General features: G+C 52.4%; 1 pseudogene; it reads right to left on the minus strand.

Moving 5' to 3' along the window:
• Window positions 1–637: 637 nt before the first annotated feature.
• LOC111175416 (fatty-acid amide hydrolase 1-like) lies at window positions 638–22,092 on the minus strand (annotated as a pseudogene).
• Between the last annotated feature and the right edge of the window lie 827 nt (window positions 22,093–22,919).

Here is a 22,919-nt window from a genome sequence, read left to right on the forward strand (position 1 = left end):
GTGCTATGGTGGAGCCATGCCATAGGAGGCTGTGGAGGCCCTCAGGAGGTGCTGGGTGTCAGGCCAAAAAAATCAGCAGCTGGGGGACTTCCCTGGTGGTGCAGTCGCTAAGAATCTGCCTGCCGATGCAAGGGACACAGGTTCGAGCCCTCATCTGGGAAGATCCCACACGCCGCGGAGCACCTAAGCCCGTGTGCCACAACTACTGAGCCCATGTGCCACAACTACTGGAGCCCACGTGCCTAGAGCCTGTGCTCCACAGCAAGAGAAGCCACCACAATGAGAAGCCCCCGCAACACAACTAAGAGTAGCCCCTGCTCCCCGCAACTAGAGAAAGCCCATGCACAGCAACGAAGACCCAATGCAGCCAAAAAAAATAAATAAAATAAATAATTTTTTTTTTTTTTTAATTAGCAGCTGGACTGTGAGCAGGGTTTAAGTCCCAACACAGGGTCTGTTCTGACTCTGCTTCACTCCCTTGGCCTTGCTCTATGTAACTTTCTCTAGAAAGCAGTGGGAGCCATGGCAAGTTCTTGATCAAAGAAGTGCCTAGGAATCACAGCTCACTAATAGTCAAGTAGTGGCAGGTACCATGTACCTCATCAAATCTAACCCCCTCAATCTGTAGATGAGAAAACTGAGGTCCAGAGAGGGGAAGTAACTTGCCTAGCATTGCACAGCAAGCCAGTAGCAGAGCCAAGACTTGGACCCAGGTCTCCAACCCCTCAGTTTGGGGCTCCTTCCCCTCTGCTGCAATGTGGGACAGCATCTTGGGGACTGAGCTGGAGGAGAGCAGCTGGAGGCAGAAGAGAACCCGGAGGCTACAGCCCCACCTCCCCACCTAGACCAGAGATCACGAGGCTGGCCAGTCAAAACGTTTATTAAGCACTTCATCCTGCTCCCTATCTTGGGATAATCTGGGGTGTCTGTATTGAGCAGACACACAGAGGGATAACAAAGAAAAACTCTGGTGGGCTTCCAGGAGGAGGAGAAATGAGGCAGATCTGGTATTCATGAGAAGGAAGGGACATCGAGAGCAGACTTAAGTGAGGATGTAGAAAGGCCTCCAGGAGAAGGAGTGTCTTGTCACTTGGATTCCCTGTGCTTCTTGACCAAGGCCTCCACCTCCTTCATGAACTGGAGACACAGTTCCTCTTCTCGTGGCAAAGCGGTGCCCTGCACAGCCACCGAAAGCCCCACAGATCCTCTCACCACCTGCATAGAGAGAGGGTCTGTGTACTCAGAGCCTGCTTCCTGCTCACAGACCCCTTGTCCAGCCTTCCTCACCACCTTCAGGTGTGCATTAATCCAAATATCTCACCCCCAGTCTATATTAAGGTAGAGATGTCCTGGATCTTAGATTTCCAGGCTTCCTCAGCTCTCAGCAGAACCTGGGAAAACAGTTCTGCTTTGGCTACAATTCTCCAGGGTTAAGATATAAAACTTGCTCCCTATGTAGAGAGCTGACTATAAGGATGAAATATAAAATATATATAAAATATAAAATCCACCCCAGTGTTCTCAGCAAAGGAAAGAAGAATGTGCAAACCCCTGACCCAGAGTCTCATTACACTTCTGCAATGAAAGGGGTGCCTTGACCCCAAACACAGGCCCAGGAACATAGGGGCTGAGCCTGAGTCCCTGCCATGAAATCCAAGCATAGTCGCAGGCATTCAAACATGTTTTCATTGCTTTATGACAATATCATATAAGCCCTTATTTGCCTTTGTCTCTGGAGCCAGGTCACACGGCTTCAAGTCCTGGCTCCTTCACTTCAGCTGGGTGTGTGGCTTTGGTCAAGTCCCTTAACTTGTCTGTGCTTCCATTTCCTCATTTGCAAAACCTCACAGGACAGTTATGGGATTTAATGATTTAATATATATACAGCACTTTTAAACAGCTCTTGGAACAGAGTAAGAGCTCAAAACACATTAGATAGTATCATTATTGTTATCTTCTCAGAATTCAGGTCAGCAGTTCCACTGGGTAACTCTAGCACTAAAATCAATTTCCAGAAAAAATAAGTTACTTAATGTCTGACTCAGACACATGCATACTTTTCAGAGCCAGTCTCTCTCTTTCCCTCTCTCTCTTCCTCTCTCTCACCCAAGTCAGGGTTGTTATTTTAAACCATGAATTAAATAGGTCCATAGAAATATTTCCTTTGTGAAGCCCTCTCTGAATTAGTAATAGTAGCATTTATTGAACACTTCCTACATACAAGGCATTATGTTAATTGCTTCACTCTTTTTCCATTTAAACTTTAGCACAATCCCGCAAGGTAGATGTTTTAAATCCCGTTTCCCTGGGGAAGAAACTGAGGCCCAGAGAGGGTCAGTGTCCAGTTCAGTTACAGAGTAAGCTCCTAACCAGGGACCTTCGCCCTGCTCCGCCTACCCTGCCTCTGGGATCGACTTTCCCTACAGAAGTGTTAAGGAAACCACTGCTTTTGCAAAGTATTCTCCCCTGACAAGGACAGAGGTTGACTTGGAGGTCAAATAGTGTGTCAGGGATGGAGCGAAACTGCATCCGAAGTCATAAAGGTTAAACACCAGGAATGAACGGCCCCACCCCAACAGGGAGAGAGGCAGAGAGGGAAACTGACCTCTTGGAAATCTTTTTCGGAACGATCTCTGTAGTAGCCCCTGTAGAAGGCCAGTTCCTCCTCATCCTGTAGCATCACGGTGGTGACGGGCACCACACCGGCAGGGAAATTCAGGATGTTGTACAGGGCCAGGTAGGAAGATCTACCTGTAGGAAGATCCAGGTAAGCCCAAAAAATTATCTGCTCAGAAAAGACTCAGGGGGAAAGTATGTGGGTGAGCACTCCCTCAGGGTCCTTCTTGGAACTGCAGCCCTCTGCTTGTAATAGCCAGTTCAGTGCAGGGGGTCAGCCTGACCGCTATCTCCTGCTCCCCACAGTGGAGGGAAGGAGAAAATCAGAATCCACTCTGCACACATGGCCAAAACGCACATGAAAAGATGCCCAACATCACTAATTATTAGAGAAATACAAATCAAAACTACAATGAGGTAGCACCTCACACCAGTCCGAAGAGCCATCATCAAAAAATCTACAAACAGTAAATGCTGGAGAGGGTGTGGAGAAAAGGGAACCCTCTTGCACTGTTGGTGAGAATGTAAATTGATACAGCCACTGTGGAGAACAGTATGGAGGTTCCTTAAAAAACTAAAAATAGAATTACCATACGACCCAGCAATCCCACTACTGGGCATATACCCTGAGAAAACCATAATTCAAAAAGATACACGCACCCCATTGTTCATTGCAGCACTATTTACAATAGCCAGGACATGGAAGCAACCTAAGTGTCCATCAACAGGGGAATGGATAAAGAAGATGTGGTACATATATACAATGGAATATTACTCAGCCATAAAAAGAATGAAATAATGCCATTTGTAGCAACATGGATGGACCTAGAGACTTTCATACTGAGTGAGGTAAGTCAGATACAGAAAGACATCATATGATATCATTTATATGTGGAATCTTAAAAAAAAAAAGGATACAAATGAACTTATCTACAAAACAGAAGTACAGTCACAAATGTAGAAAACAAACTTATAGTCACCAGGGGATGGGGGGTCAGGGATAAACTGGGAGATCGAGATTGACATATACACACTACTATATATAAAATAGATAACTAATAAGAACCTGCTGTATAGCACAGAGAACTCTATTCAATACTCTGTAATAGCCTATATGGGAAAAGAATCTAAGAGTGGATATATATATAACTGATTGTTATTATATATAACTGATTCACTTTGCTGTACACCTGAAACTAACACAACATTGAAATCAACTGTACTCCAATAAAAATTTTTAAAAAAAGAATCCGCTCTGCAAAGCCTTACTCAAGTGCCAGGCACTGTGCTCCCCTCTCTGTTGCTGAGTCCTTGACTCCTCTCCACCCCGTGAGATGCGGATTACTATCCCGCATGTACAAATGGGAAACCGAGGTGGCAGGCAGGTACACAGGTACACAGCTAGTGGGCGGCAGAGGATTCAGCCATGCCCTCAAGTACATGGGGCTCCAAGAGGGCTGGAGTGCGCAGTGCAATCCTGAGTTGAAAAGGCAGCTCCTCCCAGCAGCCACCTGTGTGCAGGGAGTGAGCATCAAAGCAGCAGTGAGGTGGACAGAGGGCACTAGAGCAGAGCCAGATGTGGGGTGTGCCTTTGGGCAGCCACGTGGGGGAACCCAGAGGAGAGGACTCCAGGCTTGAGGTGGGTTTGCATTCTGCATGGTATCACCTCTGAGACCTGCACCTGCGCTGGGGATGGGTTGCTGCCCTGTGCTGAGGCTTGCATTTGCAGGTGGCCTGGGCTGAGGCCGCCTTTGTAAGTGAGGCAGCAGAAAGCATGTTAAGAGTGAATGGGGGGGACTTCCCTGGCAGTCCAGTGGTTAAGACTCTGCGCTTCCACTGCAAGGGGCGCGGGTTCAATCCCTGGTCAGGAAACTAAGATCCCAAATGCCATGGGGCCAAAAAATAAATAAAAACGTAACATTTGAGGATTTCCCTGGTGGTCCAGTGGGTGAGACTCTGCGTTCCCAATGCAGGGGGCCCGGGTTCGATCCCTGGTCGGGGAACTAGATCCCACATGCATGCCGCAACTAAGAAGTCTGCATGCTGCAACTAAAAGATCCCGCATGCCGCAACTAAAGATCCCGCATGCCGCAACTAAAGATCCCGCATGCCGCAAGGAAGATCCCACCCATGTGCTTCAACTAAGACCCAGCACAGCCTAAATATATAAATATTTTAAATGTAATATTTTTTTAGAAAAAGAGTGAATGGATATGCTAAGAGAAAGAAGTCAGACCCCCAAGCCTCATACCTCATGATTCCATTTATATGAAGTCCTAGAAGAGGCAAAACCGTAGTGACAGAAGGCAGACCAGTGGTTGCTGGAGGTAGGGGTGGGGTGAATTGCAACAGGACATGAGGGAAATTTGGAGGATGATGGAAATAGTCTATATTTTGATTATGGTGGTGGTTATACATGTGTATGTACATTTGTTAAAATTCATCAAGTTACTCAAAATTGGTGAATTTTATTGCATGTAAATTATACTCCAATAAAGTTCATTTAAAAAGTGAATGGAGGGAATTCCCTGGTGGTCCAGTGGTTAGGACTCCACGCTTCCACTGCAGAGGCCACGGGTTCGATCCCTGGTCTGGGAATCAAGACCCCACAAGCTGCAGGACGCGGCCAAAAGAAAACAGAAAAAAAAAAGTGAATGGAAATTGGGAGTGAGTGCTAACAGGTACAGGGTTTCTTTTCAGGACGATGAAAATGTTCTGGAACTAGATAGTGGTGGTGGTTGCATGACATTCTGAATATACTAAAACCCACTGAGTTGTACGCTTTAAATGGTGAATTTATGTAATCTGAATTTTTTCTCAACTTAAGAAAAATTTTAAAATAGTGAATAGCATCAGAGGTCAAGGCCACAGAGGCTGTGGCAGGACTCAAAGGTCCTGGACTCCTAGTCTCACCCACCCCACCCCCGCCAAGACTCAGTGCCCTCTCACTTGATGCCATGGCAGGATAGCCGATATAGTAGGCAGGGTCTCCAGAGCTGGTGCCAGCAACATGTCCAGGTCCAGGGACATCCACTTGGCTATGAACTCTTGCTGATATTCCTGCAGGGATAGTGGTGGGCAGGAGGGTAAGACTGGCAGAGGTCAGTGTTTTCAGGACAAGGTCAGGTGTTGCCAGGCCGAGTCAGCTTAAACACCAGGAAGAATTTCCAGGCTGTGAGATGCAGACTGAGATGGGGGCAGGACGGGGGGATGTCAGGGTCTTCCCAGGGGCCAAGGCGAAGGGATGGGAAGGGGAGACTGAAGCTACAGTGATTTGGGGACAATGCATCAACCTGGCCCCAGGGAGGCAGACTACATTAACCTCCTAGGTCACCATCCTAGTGCAGCTGGGCATGCCCTGCCGGCCAAGACAGAGATCTACCTCCTGTTGGGCTACTCCTGTCATCACTCAGGTGCCTGCTGCCCCTGTTCCGGCAGTCCCTCAAGGCCTCCCCAGGCATGCATCACCTCCACCGCTGTGTGCTGCTCTCACAGTTTCTTGGGTGTCCTTGGGTGTCCTTGGGGAATGGGGAAGACTGAGAAGTCCAAAGGTCAGCATGGGAGGACTCCTTTTCATACAAATGGGGACAAGACACCCAGGAGGCAGGGTCTGGCCTCAATGCCGGCTGCGTATCAGCTGGCAGCCGCTACAGGGAATCACCCTGTATCTTGTCCCCTGGCCAAGACACCTTGCCTGTCCAATGTTCCCAAGAGTACACATCCCCTGATCAGAGCCCTACCACCACCACCGGCCAAAGGGACCCACAGTCCCCCTCAAAACCACAGGTTCCCTCCCCTAAACTGCGAGGCCCCAGGTCAGCCCTCAGGCTGCTCCAGCCCCGATTCCAAACAGCACCTCAACTCCAAGCGCACCAGGCCAAGCCCAACAGCAAGGCCAAGCCCAAACCAGCCTCCTCTCCCAGCCACATCCCCACCACAGTTCCAACCTTAACCCCAACCCAAACCCAAACCTAACCTCAACTCAGGCCCAGCCTTTATCCCAGCTTAACCCAATTCTAGCACGCACTCAGAGCTCAACTCCAAATCTAACCCCAGCCCCGGTCCCAGCCACACTCAAAAGTCTAAATCTAACCCCATGTCAGGCATGACTCTAAAACCCTAATTAGATCCCAAAGTCTAAACAGCCCTGTCCCCAGCAGACAAGCCCCCCCACCAGCCACGTGACCCTCATCCAATCCCCATGGAAAACCCTTGTGAGCTGGACCTGAGGAGACTCGACTACTCACCCCACTCCACGAATCTCTTCCAAATTCTGGCCAGTCCGGGGCTCCCAGAGGTGGGGAGAGAGGGGGAGACGGACTTCAGAAACCACAGGGCAACACCAGCCTGCCCGGGACGGGGGTCCAGGAAGAGCAACTCTGCTCTGCTCGTCCCTAAGCCCCTGACCACCGCACCAAGCCCTGGGCCCCCTCTAGGTCCCACCCGCTCTAAATCCCCTTCCCTCTCACTGACACTCCCCCTCGCTGAGCCTCTCTGAAGCCCCTCCCCTCTCTGAGAGCACTCCTCTCTTTTGGCCCCATCCCCCCTCTTTCAGTTCCTCTCCTGTTGAGCCCTTCTCTGAACCACCATATTATCCGGGCCTCCTCTTCCTCTCTGACCCGACCTCATCCCCCTGGGAGCCCCTCCCCTTTCTGAGCCCCTGTCCTCTCTGGGCCCCTTCCCCCCTGAGTCCCTCCCGCTCTGGGCCCACACTCACTGTGTACTTCAGGATCCAGGCCAAGAAACACTTGAGTGGGTCTGGCAGGCAGAGCTGGCTGACCATGTCCTTCATGTTGGGGTCCACAATGTCCCCCTTACTGAGGAACCACAGACACAGAGCTGGTCAGTTACAGCCTTCAGCCACCAGCTGGCTCCCACCGCCCAGCTTCCCCTCGGTAGATAAGCCACGGAAGGAGGTCAGACCCAAAGAAACACTCTGCTCCCACCAGCACCACCCCTGGAATGTGTGCATCCTGAAGACGGGGCCTGAGTGGGTGACTCGCTGCATAAGGTCACACAATTAGCCAGAGGCATCCCACCAGCCCAGGCCCGCAGCTCCCCTCCTAGGGCTCAAGCTGCCACCAGCCCCCTCCCCATTTCCACCCTGCCGCATATCTGAGCCCCAGCAGATGTACACCTTCTCCAGAAGAGTGGCCCCTCCCTCAGCAAACGGACCCCCGCCCTACAGGTGTAAGAAGGCATACACGGCACGGCGGTAGCGAAGGGGATGGCCTGGGGAGACACAGGCCGAGTCAGGGCCTGGAGCTCGTCCTGCTCTGCCCTGTGTTCTCTCTGTATCCCTCAGGATTTAGAGAGAGGGTACCACCTCACCCCTCACCTCCATCCACCTCAGCCCCGCAGCAGGGCGTGAGAAGCCTCGTGCCATGCCCATTCCCTCAGCCCACACAGAGATGAGACAGAATTCGAGATGCCTATTTAGCTGTGACCCTGCCCCTTGCCAAGTGCTTTACTGTGAGCTCACTTAACCTGCACAGCCACCCGGTGTGGTAGAAACCTGAGGCTCACGGGGGTGAAGAGACTGGCCGGGCAATTCTCAAAGGGGAGGCAGGGCAGGGAGGAGCCACCGGGTGTGGGAGGTGGGGGAGGGGGGATTTTGAGGACACAGCGCTCCTTACAGCCATTTGATGGAGGCAACAGAAACCCCTGGCTATGGGAATCATAGGCGTGAGCCCCAGAGTCCCCACCACCGAAGGGGGATGCCTTCCTCACAGGGTGGGGCCCACCCTGCTCCCACCTCCACCCCATCAGTCTTCTGGTCCAACCTCTTCATTATACCAGTGTGGAGACTGAGGCCTAGAGAAGAGACGTGACTTGGCCAGGGTTACCTAGAGGCCTAAAGGCCCAGCTTCACTCGATACCAGGCTCTCTAAACCACACTTGCTGAGTACGCTGTGTGTGTGTTGGGTATATGATGCTGGAGTCCCTCCCTCTCTGGGGGTGATATCTTCTACGGCTCAGGGCGGCAGAGAAGCCAAAGCAGCGGGCATCCAGCAGACTGACTGAGCATGTGGGCTTCCTGCTCACTGCACCCTGGGCTGAGAAAGGAGGGCTTCACAGGGGATGGTCAGACAGAAGACCCGCCAATGAGGAATGAGGGGCGGGGGGAGGGAGCCCTCCAGGCCTGCCCCCCACCTGGCTCACCTCCTCCCTGAAGGGCAGGGGGGGCACGGTGGGGTGCAGCGGGTGCACGTCTTCAATCAGCAGCGCTCGCAGGCACAGCACCAGGCTCTTCACGTCCCGGGCCACGGGGCCAGCCGCTGTGGTCACTGCACAGAGGGGACGGAGGGAGGCAGATACACCGCATCCTTTCTGCTCTGGGGACCCCCACTGCCTGGCCTCGGAGGGTGGGACCCAGGGCCATGATCAGGGCAAAAGGAAGAGGCCCTGGGGCCAACCTGGGTCAGGGGTTGAGGACGGGTGGAGTCGGCAGACTGGCTAAAGCGACTCTAGTGCCTGAAAGGAGACCCTCATCTGGGGCAGAACATGAAGAGACTGCTAGGAGAGGTTAAAGCACCTCTCAGTGGGGCAAGAGTCACTGGACTAGGGAGCCACGCAGAACCTTCTCCCAGATTCCTTGATCACCAGTGGGGCCAGTCTGTCTGAGATACAGGACAAGTGAAATGTCCTTGGAGAAAGGCAGGCAGGTTTGTCTTTGAATGGATGTGGCCAGAGGCGGACAAGACCTCACCTGATTTCCTCCCCTCGACAGCAGAGGCAACTCCGGAGTACCTGCAAAACCCCACCCACCCAGAGCCCAGCTCAGCACCTGAAGGGAAGGACTTGGGTGCCAAAGAGGCTTGAGCACCCAGCCAGTGCACTCCCCCGGGACCCAGCACACAAGAATGGGAGCTATTTCAAACCCTCCCATGACTTTCTACTGCCCGCAGCATAAATCTGAGCTCTTTGACTGCCCTTCAAGGCTCTAAACTATCAACTCCTTCCATAACTTCCCCTTCTAGTCTTTCCACACACCCATATTGCTCCAGGCAAAATAGGCTGCTTACAGAATTACAGCCTTCTAGATGCCTCTCCAGCTCTGCATGTCCATCCTTCAAAACCAAGCTCAAGCGACTTCCCTGGTGGCTCAGTGGTTAAGAATCCGCCTGCCAATGCAGTGGACATGGGTTCAATCCCTGGTCCAGGAGGATCCCACGTGCTGCGGAGCAACTAAGCCCGTGCACCACAGCTGCTGAGCCTGTGCTCTGGACTCCATGAGCCACAGCTACTGAGCCCATGTGCCACAACTACTGAAGCCCATGCACCACAACTACTGAAGCCCATGCGCCTAGGGCCTGTGCTCCGCAACGGGAGAGGCCACTGCCATGAGGAGCCTGCGCCCAGCAACAAAGAATGGCCCACGCTCTTCGCAGCTGGGGAAAGCCCGCGTGCAGCAACGAAGACCCAATGCAGCCAAAAATAAATAAATTAATTAATTAATTTTAAAAATCCAAGCTCAAACACTGCCTCCTCCAGGAAGCCTTCCCTGCCTTTGACCTGCCTCTGAAAGTTTAAAATCTAGACTTTTAATAAATCTCTGTCGAAGAAAACGTCAGCTTCATCCTGGATTTGAGGCTCTCTCAGAGCCTCGATCAGTTGCTGACTAAGCCATCCGGACGTCTGAGAGCACAACAGGGGCTATAGGTCTGAGAGTGTCCTGGGTCCCCATTACAGGGCCCGCACAATGTAGGTACTCAGAGTGGGGTTGAAGGATAGGCGGAGGGGTGGCTAGATGTACGGATGAATGCACGATAGATGGAAAGATTAATGGAAATACGTATGGAGAGGTGGGTGGGTGGATGGATGAATGGAGGCACATATGGATTGATTGATGACCAGTTGAGTGGATGGATGGAGAGATAAATGGGTGAATGGATGAATGAATGAATGAATGAATGAATGGAAGGAAGGATGTGTGTAAGTTCTTCAAGGGCTGGGATATTTGTCCATTTTGTTCACTGATGCATCCCAAGTACCTAGTACAGTGTCTGTCTTTGCCCAATAAATTAAATGGCAGATGAATGGTGAAATTGCTTGATGGATAGAGACTGGGATGATGACTGCATGGGTGGATGAATGGATGAGGAATTGTTATAGATGGATAAATGGATGGGTTGATGTATGAGTAAGGGGAAGGGTAGGTAGATGGATGCATATACAGACGAATGAATTAATGAAGTAATGAATGAGTGGACAGTCTATTCCACTGCCACCCATATACCAAACACGGTGTGTTTAGCTGTGGCTGAGGCAGGAGTTATTTGAAGCCCTCCTACCTTGACCCACTTCCCCTAGTACTGAGCTAATGAGAGTTGATGTGCGGACCAGACCCCTAGTTCCTCCAGGCTGGGCTGGAGGAACCCACCACCGAGTACCTGAGGCAGTATCCTGTGGTTCGGAGGCAGGCACCTCTGAACAGACACCACTAAAGCTGGCTGGAGGGCAGACACTGCCACCAGTGTTGGTACCCATGCCCAGGATGGAACTCCCTCCTGCCAGGAGAGCTCCCTCACCCCCTGAGGAGCCCCCAGGTGTCTTCTTTAAGTTCAAAGTGTTGAATCTGTGCATGGATGGGGTTGCTGCAATCAAAGCTGAGGGAAGCAGAAGAAAAGGGGCTGGGAGGGGAAGGTTTAACTGGAGAAGACTGGCCCGCCCACAGAGAGGCCGGCCTCCCTCAGAGTCACCCCCAGGGCTGGTGAGCTCCACCCGGGGTGCTGGAAACCTCCTGGTGTCCCTTCAGCTGAGGTGAGGGGCTGCTGCTGCAAGAGTCACCAACCACGACTCCTCAAATAAGGATCAAGGAGCCCACAGCTCTGCTATCAGAACTGGGAACAGGTTCCAAAAACAGGTAGAAATAGATACACCAACAGCTGAGTGGGGTGCAGGGGAGGGGAGGAGAATAGAGAATAAGAACAATTAGAGAGAAGCTGGAATAGAAACAGAGATGTAACTTTCCAGAACCTTTGTACCTGAGGGCCCTTAGGGAGCATGGAGTCCACCCACACGTTGTCAGATGAGGAAGTTGAGGCTCAGAGGGCAGAGAAGACTTACCCAAGAACCTTGGTCCCAAGGTCTGCGTGACCGGCCCTCACCTCACCCTCAGCCCTGAGTCTGGGCTCTCAGCTGCTTCTTCGTCCTGGGCCCAGCCCCGGCCCCGGCCTGCCTGTTGCAGAGAACTGAGCAGTGTCTGGGGGATGTTGGTCTTAACGAAGGGAATAGCTGCCCGGGCCTTGAGCCCTTTCACAATGACCCCACCCTTGGCCACCGGCTTCTCCAGGAACTGGACCAGGCCACACGTCGAGTCATGGCCCTGCAGGGAAGTGACATGAGCTCCAGCCCCTGGGGGTCAGGGTGGAATCAGCCAGCGGACAGACTCTCATCCCCACTCCGCTCGCACTCACATGCATTCTCTTGCCCTCTGAGACTCAAGTGCTGCACGCTTAGAAGGATTCACAGGTGGTAGAAGAGCACAGCATGGTGGTTAAGAGATGGGGTTTGGGAGCCCGACCACTGGTTCGGTTTCCCAGTTGGCCACTTTCTAACTGTACAGCCTCGATTAAGTAACTTGCCCAATGTCACACACTCAGATGCTCATGTGTATACATGCACGTGTACCCCCAGGGCTCACCACGCAGTCATAGGTAGCCTTGAGGCTGGTGGGACCCCGCAGAGAAGGCCTCGCTGTCTCTTCTTTACCTTCTTCAATGCCTGCCGTTGTTCCTTACATTCCCCCAGGACATCTGTCAGGCAGTTCACCTCCTGGTGCACTTTCAGTGCCTGAGCAGCGCTGAGGGAGACCAGAGGGGGGCTCAGGGGGCGGCCAGGCACAGGGCACTGAGTCACCCCATCCCCTCTGCCCACCCTGACTCAGAGCAGAAGTGACAGATGACTGTGGCACGAGTCACCTCCCAAGCTGGCTGCAGCGCCACAGGGTCACACCTGTCCCACAACTTCTCTAAGCAGAACAACGACGGGTGACATCCCCCACTCCACCCAGAGCCCCGGGGTTGGGCCCTGACCCCGACCTCCCCCCCCCGCGCCCCCCCCGCCCCCCAAGTAGCTACAGAGGATGCTCTCCAGACTCAGCTTGTCAGCCCGCAGCTTCTGGGCCAGCTTCTCCTGGGGAAGCTCCAAGAATGGGCTTGGGGTCGAGCTCTGGCTCCCATGGAGTTGGGGGGTGGGCAGATGTCGTACTGCTCCACTCAGGGCCCCCCACACTCAACATCACGCCCACGTGCTCCAGTGGACACAGTGCGCTCACCACGTGTCCCTGTGCCCATCCTTAGCATTAAAGGCATCTCCTGGTCTGCCTCCCGGCTGTCACGAAAGCCCTACAGGGACACAGGTGTCCTCTTCTGTGCCTGCCTCCCCAGAGTCCAGCCCAGGGCCCGGCACAGAGAAGGCCTGCCTCCCTCCTCGTACCGCTATCCAGCAGAGACACCAGGGGAGTGGGAGTGACTCTACAGGCACATCTTGGGACACAGGGGTTACGGAAAGTGAGGCTCAGCTCTGTGAGGTTTGCCTTCAGGACTCAGCCTGGCATCCCTCCTTTCCTTCTTCTCCAGTCCTCCCACCCCTGCTGGTCTGACCCTGGGGAAGGGCAAGGTCCAGCGTGGGTGGCAGGAGAGCTGGGAGCCATCCTTGACCACAGCACTGTTCAGCTCCCCTCCCGTGGCCTAGGTCTCCTCAGAGAGGAAAGGACCGGAAGTCAATGAGGAGTCAGCCATGCAGGTGAGCACAGACAAGCTCCCCAGCCGCTCTAAACTCAGCCCTTCAGGGTGTGAGGGAGGGCCTGAATCAGCCCTCAGGACTCCGGTCAGGGGCAAGGGTGACGTGACAAGGACCTAGCACATAGCGGGCACTCAAGAAGGCGAAGCTGTCTCCCTTTGCCCTCCACGGTCCCAGCTGAGACCCTGCCGCTGGCAAGCTGGAGTGTTGGTTGGGTGGAGCTTTCTTGGTCCTGGAAGGGAGCAGGGGAGACAAAGGGGTTTTCTTGGGAGGTTGGGGGCTCCCAGGCTTCTTGGATTCTTCCTATCCTCACCTTACTCTCCTCTGCAGCGTCTGACTCTGAGACACCTTCCTTCTGGAAACTCTCCCTGCCCTCAACTCCCCTGACTTTCCCCTGTTCTCCAGCAATTCCCGCTCAGTCTCCTCTGGCCCTCCTCTCTCCTTACGTGTCCACCTTCCCTGGGCAACCTCAGTGGCCACATGGGCCCCACAGTGCCCAGATCTCCCCATTTCTCCAGTCCAGGCCCACCTCCCACCAGGCCTCAGACCCATTTACCCACCCACGGACCCACAGTCATCCAGGACTCATCATTCTTCTGTCAAACCTGTTCTTCATGAGATTCCCAACTGATGCTACTTGTGTCACCAATGCAGTGAACCTCAAGATCACCCTGGATCCTCAGACCCAAGTTCTTTTTTCTTTTTTTCTTTTCACACACACACACACACACTGTATTTTATTTCTACAAGACACCAAGCATTGTAAATGGATGACCACAACAAAAGCAGCAATGATTGCAGTTACCAAACACGAAACACACTCACACTATGTCATAATAGTGACAGACCCCAGTTCTGACCATGGATTGACAAATGCTAACACAATCACACGTAAGATAGATGTGTTACAACACTTCATACGTGCCAGGCCCCATTCCAAGCGTTTTACATATAATAGCTCATATTACTCCTCACAGCAACCCTAGGAGGTAGGTCATGGTATTTTCTCATTTTACAGCAGAAGACACTGAAGCACAGAGAGCTGTTTACCCAAGGACCTGGATTCACGCCGGCCTGTGCAGCCCCAGTGACCATTCTCTTATCCACACACAATGCCAATAGGTGGTCCTGCCTCCTTCAAATCTCCCACCTCGGACTCCTTCCTGCCTAGAACCTTCTCTGTCTCTCAGTTTTCTTACAGCCTCCTCACTGGCCTCCCTGCCTCAAGACTCTACCCCTCCAGCTCAGCCTCTTCACTACAGCCTGGGTGATCCTTTCCAGACCTTATAAAACCCAAATCTGACTACAGGTCCCAGTTGCCCTCAGAATAAAGTTGCAGCACCATTCTCTTCAGGATGGTTTAAAGACTTTCACCATAAACATATAACGTGTTCACACATAGATACACCAATATTCGCAATTACCCAGTACTTACCCAGCACTAGGAACACGTCAAGCACTCTGCCTGTTAAATCTTCACCAAAACCCTTAAATGGGTGCTTTTATTATCATTTCCGTTTCACCAATGAAGGCAACTGGGACACAGAGGTTAACTTTCTTGCCCCAGGTCGTAAAGGTGGGGACACTTAAGCCCAAGTCATCTGTAGCTTCACCGCTACCCTCTAATGGCTCTCGGGAGGGGAGCTTTTCTGATGAAGCACTTCCTGGGTGCCAGGCACTGCCCTAGGCCCTTTCTCTGCCTGGGTCCTGGTGGGCCCATCTCACCAGCCTCTTCTTGCCTATTCCCCTCCCGTATACTGCTGCCCAATCCTTCTACTCACTGTGCCATGTTGCCATCTCCGTGCCTCAGCTCAGAGCTCCCCAGCCTGTTTGCCACAAGTGAGACAGGCTGGGACCTGGGCCCCTTTGCTGCTGCGCTGCAGTGCTTGCACCTGGACACACCTCTCCTCCAGCAACAAAATACAAAGAAACTGTATGGGACTAAAAATGACTGCATACATGCATAGTTGGGGCAAAATTTGGACCCAAAAGATACAAAGAGACCAAAAACCCAACTGCCACTTTTGCAGAACCTGGAGCAAAAGCAGGGTGCCGGGAGCAAAAGCAGGGCACTGCGCATGCCCCCTGCACACGGCACCACCTAAGGGGTGGGCAAAACACCTAAGCCACCCCTCTGGCCTGACCCCTGGACACACCCCTACCCTCACCCCATATTAGAAAAAGCTTGCCCCCCTTCAGGGAGCGAGAAAGCAAGGGAACCTGTTGTTTGTTCTCTCTCCCCCACTGCAGCAGGGGCCCCAATAAAGCCTTGCCTGCATTTCTTGTCTGGCCTCTAGTCGATTTCTATTGACTGGGGAAGGCCAAGAACCCTAGTCAGTAACACAAGGACTTTCAGGAGGGCCCAGATATGCATCACCCTGGACAGAGCGAGCATTTGGCTAGAATGCACCTCAACAGCTGCACCCTCCGTGCCTAAAAAATATTGAAATCCTTCTGAGTCACCTAGCAAAGAGCCACTGCCCTGAGCATTGCACTGTCCCAACTGCCCTAGCCCCTCCCCTGGGATTGCATCCTCTCTTCACAGCCCAGCAAGTAAAGGGCTCCTCTAGGCACAGCCTCTGACTCCCTCAGGGGCCATGGAGGGCCAGCCTGTGCTCATCCCTTGCCTTTCTCTCCCCAGTCCTGAGGAGCCCCACCAGCCCCACCAGGGACCACCCAGCACTCGCCGGTCCACGGGCACTCCATCAAGACTGAACGCCAACCCCGATTCCCACATAGCTACCTGGGGAGGTGGCACCCCTGGTGACACCCTGAGGGCAAGTGCCCGGCGTCCATCCGGACCCCTGAGGCTAGTGTTCCCCTGCAGCTGTCCTTGCGTGGCCACTGGTGAAAATGGCAGCCTCTCCGGAAGCTGGGGAGAGGTGGGGAGAGCAGGCCAGGAGACACAAATGGGGGCCCTGCAGGCCTCTGCTGGGACTGCTCCTCTGCCAGTGCTGGGGTGGGGGGCTTTCAAGGGCCCGAGGAAGCTTTTCACCAGCCCTGATGAATGGAACAAATCTATTAGAATAAATTCACTGAAACTCACTAAAAGCCCACTCAGCAAGGACATTAGTTTTATTGCTAAAATGAGAACTATCACTTAGATAGTGCTTGCTGTATACCCACTGTAAACATTTATTAACTTACTTGTGTACTATAATTATAATCATCACCCCATTGTAGAGATGAGGAGGTTAAGGCACAGAGAAATGATTTTAAATGTAAGCATCAGAGTCAGGATTCGAACACAGGCAGCCCAGCACTCTCTTAACTACCACACTCTTAACCACCGTGTTACACAGGTTCTCCCAAGGCCTGTAAGATCAGGTTCGATGTAATTTATATGACATTCTAATAACAGTTTTATGACTTAGTTGACAACAGAGATGCGTGAATATATTAAAATCTCGGAGGGCATTAGAAGACCTAGGAATTGTGAGTGTCACTGCTACTGTTTCAGCAGAAGCTGAGCTAGACTCAGCCCGAGAATGGATGCATTGGTGTTGAGAGAAAGTCTCTACTTAATGAGACTGCAAGTCACCTAATGACTCAGTTTATTGAGAGAGCTTTGAAAGATAGGGACATCTTCAAAAGATGACAACCACATCAGACAATCCCCACAAATTTTCTAAACATCAACAAATTATTTGGAAATTATTAGAATAATCTGATGAAAGAATTGAGCCTCAACTTATATTGCTTTTAAGCCATTTTAGCATATACTGGGTGGGCCAAATTGTTCGTTCGTTTTTTTCCGTAAGATGGCTCTGGTAGCACTTAGTTGTCTTTAACTTCATTTGAAACAATTTTGTTAGATTGTATGTGACAGCTGTCATATCACCCTGCATTTAAAAAAAGATCTACCAAAATTGGTGAATTTTTATGTAGCCATTTTTTTTTTTTTGCGGTACGCGGGCCTCTCACTGTTGTGGCCTCTCCCGTTGCGGAGCACAGGCTCCGGATGCGCAGGCTCAGCGGCCATGGCTCACGGGCCTAGCCGCTCCGCGGCATGCGGGATCTTCCCAGACCGGGGCACGAACCCGCGTCCCCTGCATCGGCAGGCGGACTCTCAACCACTGCGCCACCAGGGAAGCCCTGTGTAGCCATTTTAATATTGAAGACGGAAGAAAAAAAGCAACATTTTCCACAATATTATGTTTTATTTTTTCAAGAAAGGTAAAAACGCACAAAAAGATTTGTGCAGTGTATGGAGAAGGTGCTGTGACTGATCGAACGTGTCAAAGTGGTTTGCAAAGTCTAGTACTGGAGATTCCTCGCTGGACGATGCTCCATAGTCGGGCAGACCAGTTGAAGTTGATAGTGATCAAATCAAAACAATAATTGAGAACAATCAACGTTATACCACGTGAGAGATAGCTGACATACTCAAAATATCCAAATCAAGAGTTGAAAGTCATTTGCACCAGCTTGGTTATGTTCATTGCTTTGATGTTTGGGTTGACATAAGTTAAGCGAAAAAACCTTTCTTGACCATATTTCCACATGCAAGTCTCTATTGAAACGTCATGAAAGTGTTCCGTTTTTAAAACGAATTGTGACGGGCAATGAAAAGTGTATACTGTACAATAATGTGGAACAGAAGAGATCATGGGGCAAGCAAAGTGAACCATCAACAATTACACCAAAGGCCAGTCTTCAGCCAAAGAAGGTGATGTTGTGTATATGGTGGGATTGGAAGGGTGTCCTCTATTGTGAGCTCCTTCCGGAAAACCAAACGGTTAATTCCACCAAGTACCGCTCCCAATTAGACCAACTGAAAGCAGCACTCGACGAAAAGCATCCAGAATTAGTCAACAGAAAACGCATAATCTTCCATCAGGATAACGCAAGACCGCATGTTTCTTTTTTTGTTTTTTGTTTGTTTTTTGTTTTTTTCCTTTTTTGCATTACGCGGGCCTCTCACTGTTGTGGCCTCTCCCACTGTGGAGCACAGGCTCCAGACGCGCAGGCTCAGCGGCCATGGCTCATGGGCCCAGCCGCTCCGCGGCATGTGGGATCTTCCCGGACCGGGGCACGAACCCATGTCCCCTGCATCGGCAGGCGGACTCTCAACCACTGCGCCACCAGGGAAGCCCCGCATGTTTCTTTTTTTAAAACATAAATTTATTATTTTATTTATTTATTTTTGGCTGCGTTGGGTCTTCGTTGCTGTGTGCAGACTTTCTCTAGTTGTGGTGAGTGGGGGCTCCTCTTTGTTGCGGTGCGTGGGCTTCTCACTGTGGCTTCTCTTGCTGCGGAGCACGGGCTCTAGGCACATGGGCTTCAGGAGTTGTGGCACGCAGGCTCAGTAGTTGTGGCGCTCGGGCTTAGTTGCTCCACGGCAACGTGGGATCTTCCCAGACCAGGGCTCGAACCCGTGTCCCCTGCTTTGGCCGGCGGATTCTTAACCACTGCGCCATCAGGGAAGCCCAAGACCGCATGTTTCTTTGATGACCAGGCAAAAACTGTTACAACTTGGCTGGGAAGTTCTGATTCATCCGCCATATTCACCAGACATTGCACCTTCGGATTTCCATTTATTTTGGTCTTCACAAAATTCTCTTAGTGGAAGAAATTTCAATTCCCTGGAAGACTGTAAAAGGCACCTGGAACAGTTCTTTGCTCAAAAAGATAAAAAGTTTTGGGAAGATGGAATTATGAAGTTGCCTGAAAAATGGCAGAAGGTAGTGGAACAAAAGGGTGAATACGTCGTTCAATAAAGTTCCTGGTGAAAATGAAAAATGTGGCTTTTATTTTTACTTAAAAAACTGAAGGCACTTTTTGGCCCGCCCAGTAGTGTAGAAGAGATCACCCCGTCCTGCCAAGCCCCACAGGTCCAGGGACGTCGGGCCTTCTCCACGCTCAGTTGGTCCTGCCTCCACGTGTGGTTTGAAAATCAAAGAAAATATATTTTGAAGTTTTTAGTAGATTGATTTATTATTCATATTTCCAAAGTGGTTGTTAAATATGTTTAATGTCATAAAACCCCTCAACCTGAGGTGACCAGAGCCTCCTAGGCAGCAACCTTCAGCCAGTGGACCCTACAAATATTATTTTCTAAGTATTCTATAGAAACACTGCCTTATCTCAGGCTTTTCTCTCTCTGGTACTGCCTTTCCTGTTCCTTCCTCATTTTGGAAAACTCCTACACGTCCTGCAAGGCTTAGTTCCAACACCACCTCTCTGTGAAGCCTTCCCCACCAGCCCTCTCCAGACAGAAGAAATCACCCCTCCTGCTGAACCCCACAGCTCCCTGGGCATCTGGCTTTCTCCACCCTCAGCTGAGCTGCCTCCCCTCGTGGTCTGCACAGCTCTGTTTCCATCACACCCCACCCAGACCAGGAGCCTCTTTAAGGCAAACCTGGGTCAGATGTTAGATTCATCTGTATAATGAATCTGTCCCCAGGGTCCAGCAGAGGCAAGACCCAGGGGAATCCTTTGTGAAATATTCCTAAATGGCAATGAATTGGATTTGTTTGAATCCTGTGAGGGTTTGACCTGTGTTTCAACCTCCCACCTGCCTGGGTCAGAAAGCTGGTCATCTGAGGCCTTGAGGGTAACCCTGGCAGAGGAGTGGCCTGATTGGGAAGGTGCCCAGGACAGACATGTGTAGCTATGTTGGGAAGAGAATAAGGTGCTGAGAGCCAAGAGGCCTTGAGGGAAGGCTGGAGACACCATGGGTAACCTCACCCCAAACCCTTTACACTCCTCCAGCCAATCAGACAAGCCCCTCCAGGTACCCAGCCAATAACTACCTATCCCAGACACCCACACATACGCCAACCAGATGCCCAGACACACCCAGACTCAGACTTCCTCACACATCAGACACACGACACCATGTGTACACACTCAGCCAAACATGCAGACCCAAGCCAGCCGTACATACCTAGATGAATACACGCCAATCAGTAACACGTACACACCCAGCCAGGCACATACACCAAGGCCCGTAACCAAACCCAAGCAGCGTACAGCCAGACACACACCCATCCAGCACACAGTAAAACGCCAGCAGGAGGCACACACAAGCAGACCCTGGTGTTTGCAGTAAAGGAACCTAAACTCACCAATGCACACAGATGCGACCTCCCCACGCACACAGGAATCTTCTCCATCACACGGATTCGCCGCAGCAACCCCATTAGCCCAGGTTTCCTCCTCATCAACCAGGGAGGGGCAGCTGCTCTCTGGGGGCAGATTGATTTATCCAACTAATTAGCCCCAATTAATATTAATACACATTCTCAGGAACTGCAGCAGCTCGGGCAGAGAAGCTGCCTGGGCCATCAATCACCGTCCAGGGGACAGCAGAGGACACTCAGGAACTCCAGAGCACAGGGACAGCACCTCAGGCACTACCCCAACCCCCGCTCCCCGGGCTCCCCGAGGGAGTCCGCCACTGTCACCCAAGACATCACCAGCCCACCCCTCCTGGGTCAGCTGAGGAGCCCAAGGCCCAGAAAGGGACTGTCACATCCTGCAGGCCACACGGCAAACCGCAGGCATGGTGTAGAGTTGTCTCCGTGCCTCTCCTTTCCCCACTCCCTCTGCCGCTCCGGGAAGGCTTTGCTGACTTACCCGCAGCTAAACCGCTTCACTGCGAGGCCCAGCCCAGCCACAGCGACTTGCCTCAGTGCCTTGCACTATCCCCAGCCAAGCTGTCCAAGCCCCCTTTTAAGAAACATAGCTTCCTGGGAGGACCCCATCTCCAGTGACCCCATGTGCTTTGCACCTGTCATGTGCTCAGCAAACATTTGCAGAGCCCTGTGCTGGCGGTGGGGAGGGGGAGTGAGAGGCAGAATGTGTAGAGCAGGGTCCTGTGCCAGTGGGGTCTGGGGGTGCTCAGGGGCTGAAAGGGCCCTGGCCTCCTACCTCCAATCACCTCCATAAGTTTATTTTATTTCAACAAATAGCCCACGTAAACACCCACAATGCTGGTGAGCCCTGTGCTCGGCACTGGGAGAAAGAGAAAATACACCGCCCCTGACCTCAAGGGGCTCAAAGGACACAGATGGAGGAGGAACTGACAGGGACACAAGGAGCCAGGATGGGGAGCTGAGTGGGGGGTTGCTCCCTGTCTTCTGAAGAAGATGGGGCAACAGGAGGGGCCCTGTCCTGAGGTGGGACCCACTACTGGGACTGAGTGCTGGGGACCTCAGGGGTCAATGTCCGCTCACCTGCTGCCAGAGACGTTGTGCCAGGGCTGCCATCTGCTGCAGCGCCCCCTCTCCGCGCTTCTGCGCCCTGGGATCATTGCTCAGGGCTGGAGCCTGCTGCACCACCAGCGAGTAAGACAGCCAAGCCGCCACAGGCGTCGTGTGGATGCACCATCTGCTTCCTCAGGAGTGCTGCCTACTTATTTGTCAGCTACACAGCCAGAGCACACTCCCACGCCTGTTCTCCAACGGGGCAGGAGCCACGGTCCCAGGTGTTGACAGAACCCAACCTCCTCCCAGCCAGTTCTTACTGCCATCTGGACCTATCCCCTATCTGGACAAAGTCCCCTGTTCCTCAGGCCCTGCAGAAGAAGGGGCTTTGGCAGAAACTAGCCTGAAAAGGAGCCCAAGACTGCAGGTGGGCAGGTGACCAGGCTCTGATCGCACCTCCTTCACGTCCTCCTCCCCCATCCCACCCATCAGACACCCCACCAGCACCCTAATCTGACCCGCACCAGTTCTGGATGGGGTTGCCTGTGGCTTGAGGGATAATCGCCAACGCCCTTAACATGGCTCATAGGTCACAGGGAGAAGGACTGAACAGCCCACGGCCGCCCAGAGTTAGCAGCTCACTCTGCGGGTGTCTGGGGCTCAGGCAGAGAAGAAAGGAAGGGACACCGGGGGGAGGGGGCAGGCAGAGCTCAGAAGGCATCCGTCCCAGGGGACATGATGTAAGGAAGTGAGGACTGAGGCAGGCAGGCATAGCACTCACCCCTGCCCCCACCAGCCCACCTAGACTTTCATTCCTGATTCCCAAAGCAAGGCCGCACTGCTGCCCCTGGGATTCCAGCCCCCCCAGTCTACTGGTCTCCCTTCCAGACTCATTTCTCATTTCCTCATTGGACTAGGAGCTCCCTACCAGCAGGGTATCTCGTGTGCAGAGAAGGAATCTGTGGGGTGGGGTGGGGTGAGGGGATGGAGGTAAACTCCTGGAGGAGGGGCAGGAAAGACGGGGAAGATGTGCAGCAGTAGAGCCGGAGGTACTTGATTTGGGAGCCCTTCTACTCTTGTCTGTTTGGGCCCAGTCCTCTGTATCAGAGGAGGAGAGGGGAGCAGTCTGTCACATCTCAGGCTGCCAGTCACCAATGAACAGGAGACTGGTGGCCGCACCCTCAAGACTGGGAAGTCAGAAGCAGATTTGGTGGGAAGGAGATGGGTCTGTGGTTCGTAATGTTGAGTCTGAGCACCCAGGGTCACCCAGGGCTGGATGTGGAGTCACAACCTACAGAGTAACCCCAAGGTCATCCGCCCTCTAACACTCTTCACCGTCTCCCAGGGGCCTCTGGAACTAGCCCTCCTCATCAGCAAACTCCCCGCGTCCTTCCCCCTTTTCCCCCG

This window comes from Delphinapterus leucas, chromosome 1 (assembly GCF_059928025.1).
Source record: "Delphinapterus leucas isolate spDelLeu-1000000601 "Yukka" chromosome 1, BTC_Dleu_Yukka2, whole genome shotgun sequence".
In the NCBI taxonomy this organism is placed as follows: Eukaryota; Metazoa; Chordata; class Mammalia; order Artiodactyla; family Monodontidae; genus Delphinapterus; species Delphinapterus leucas.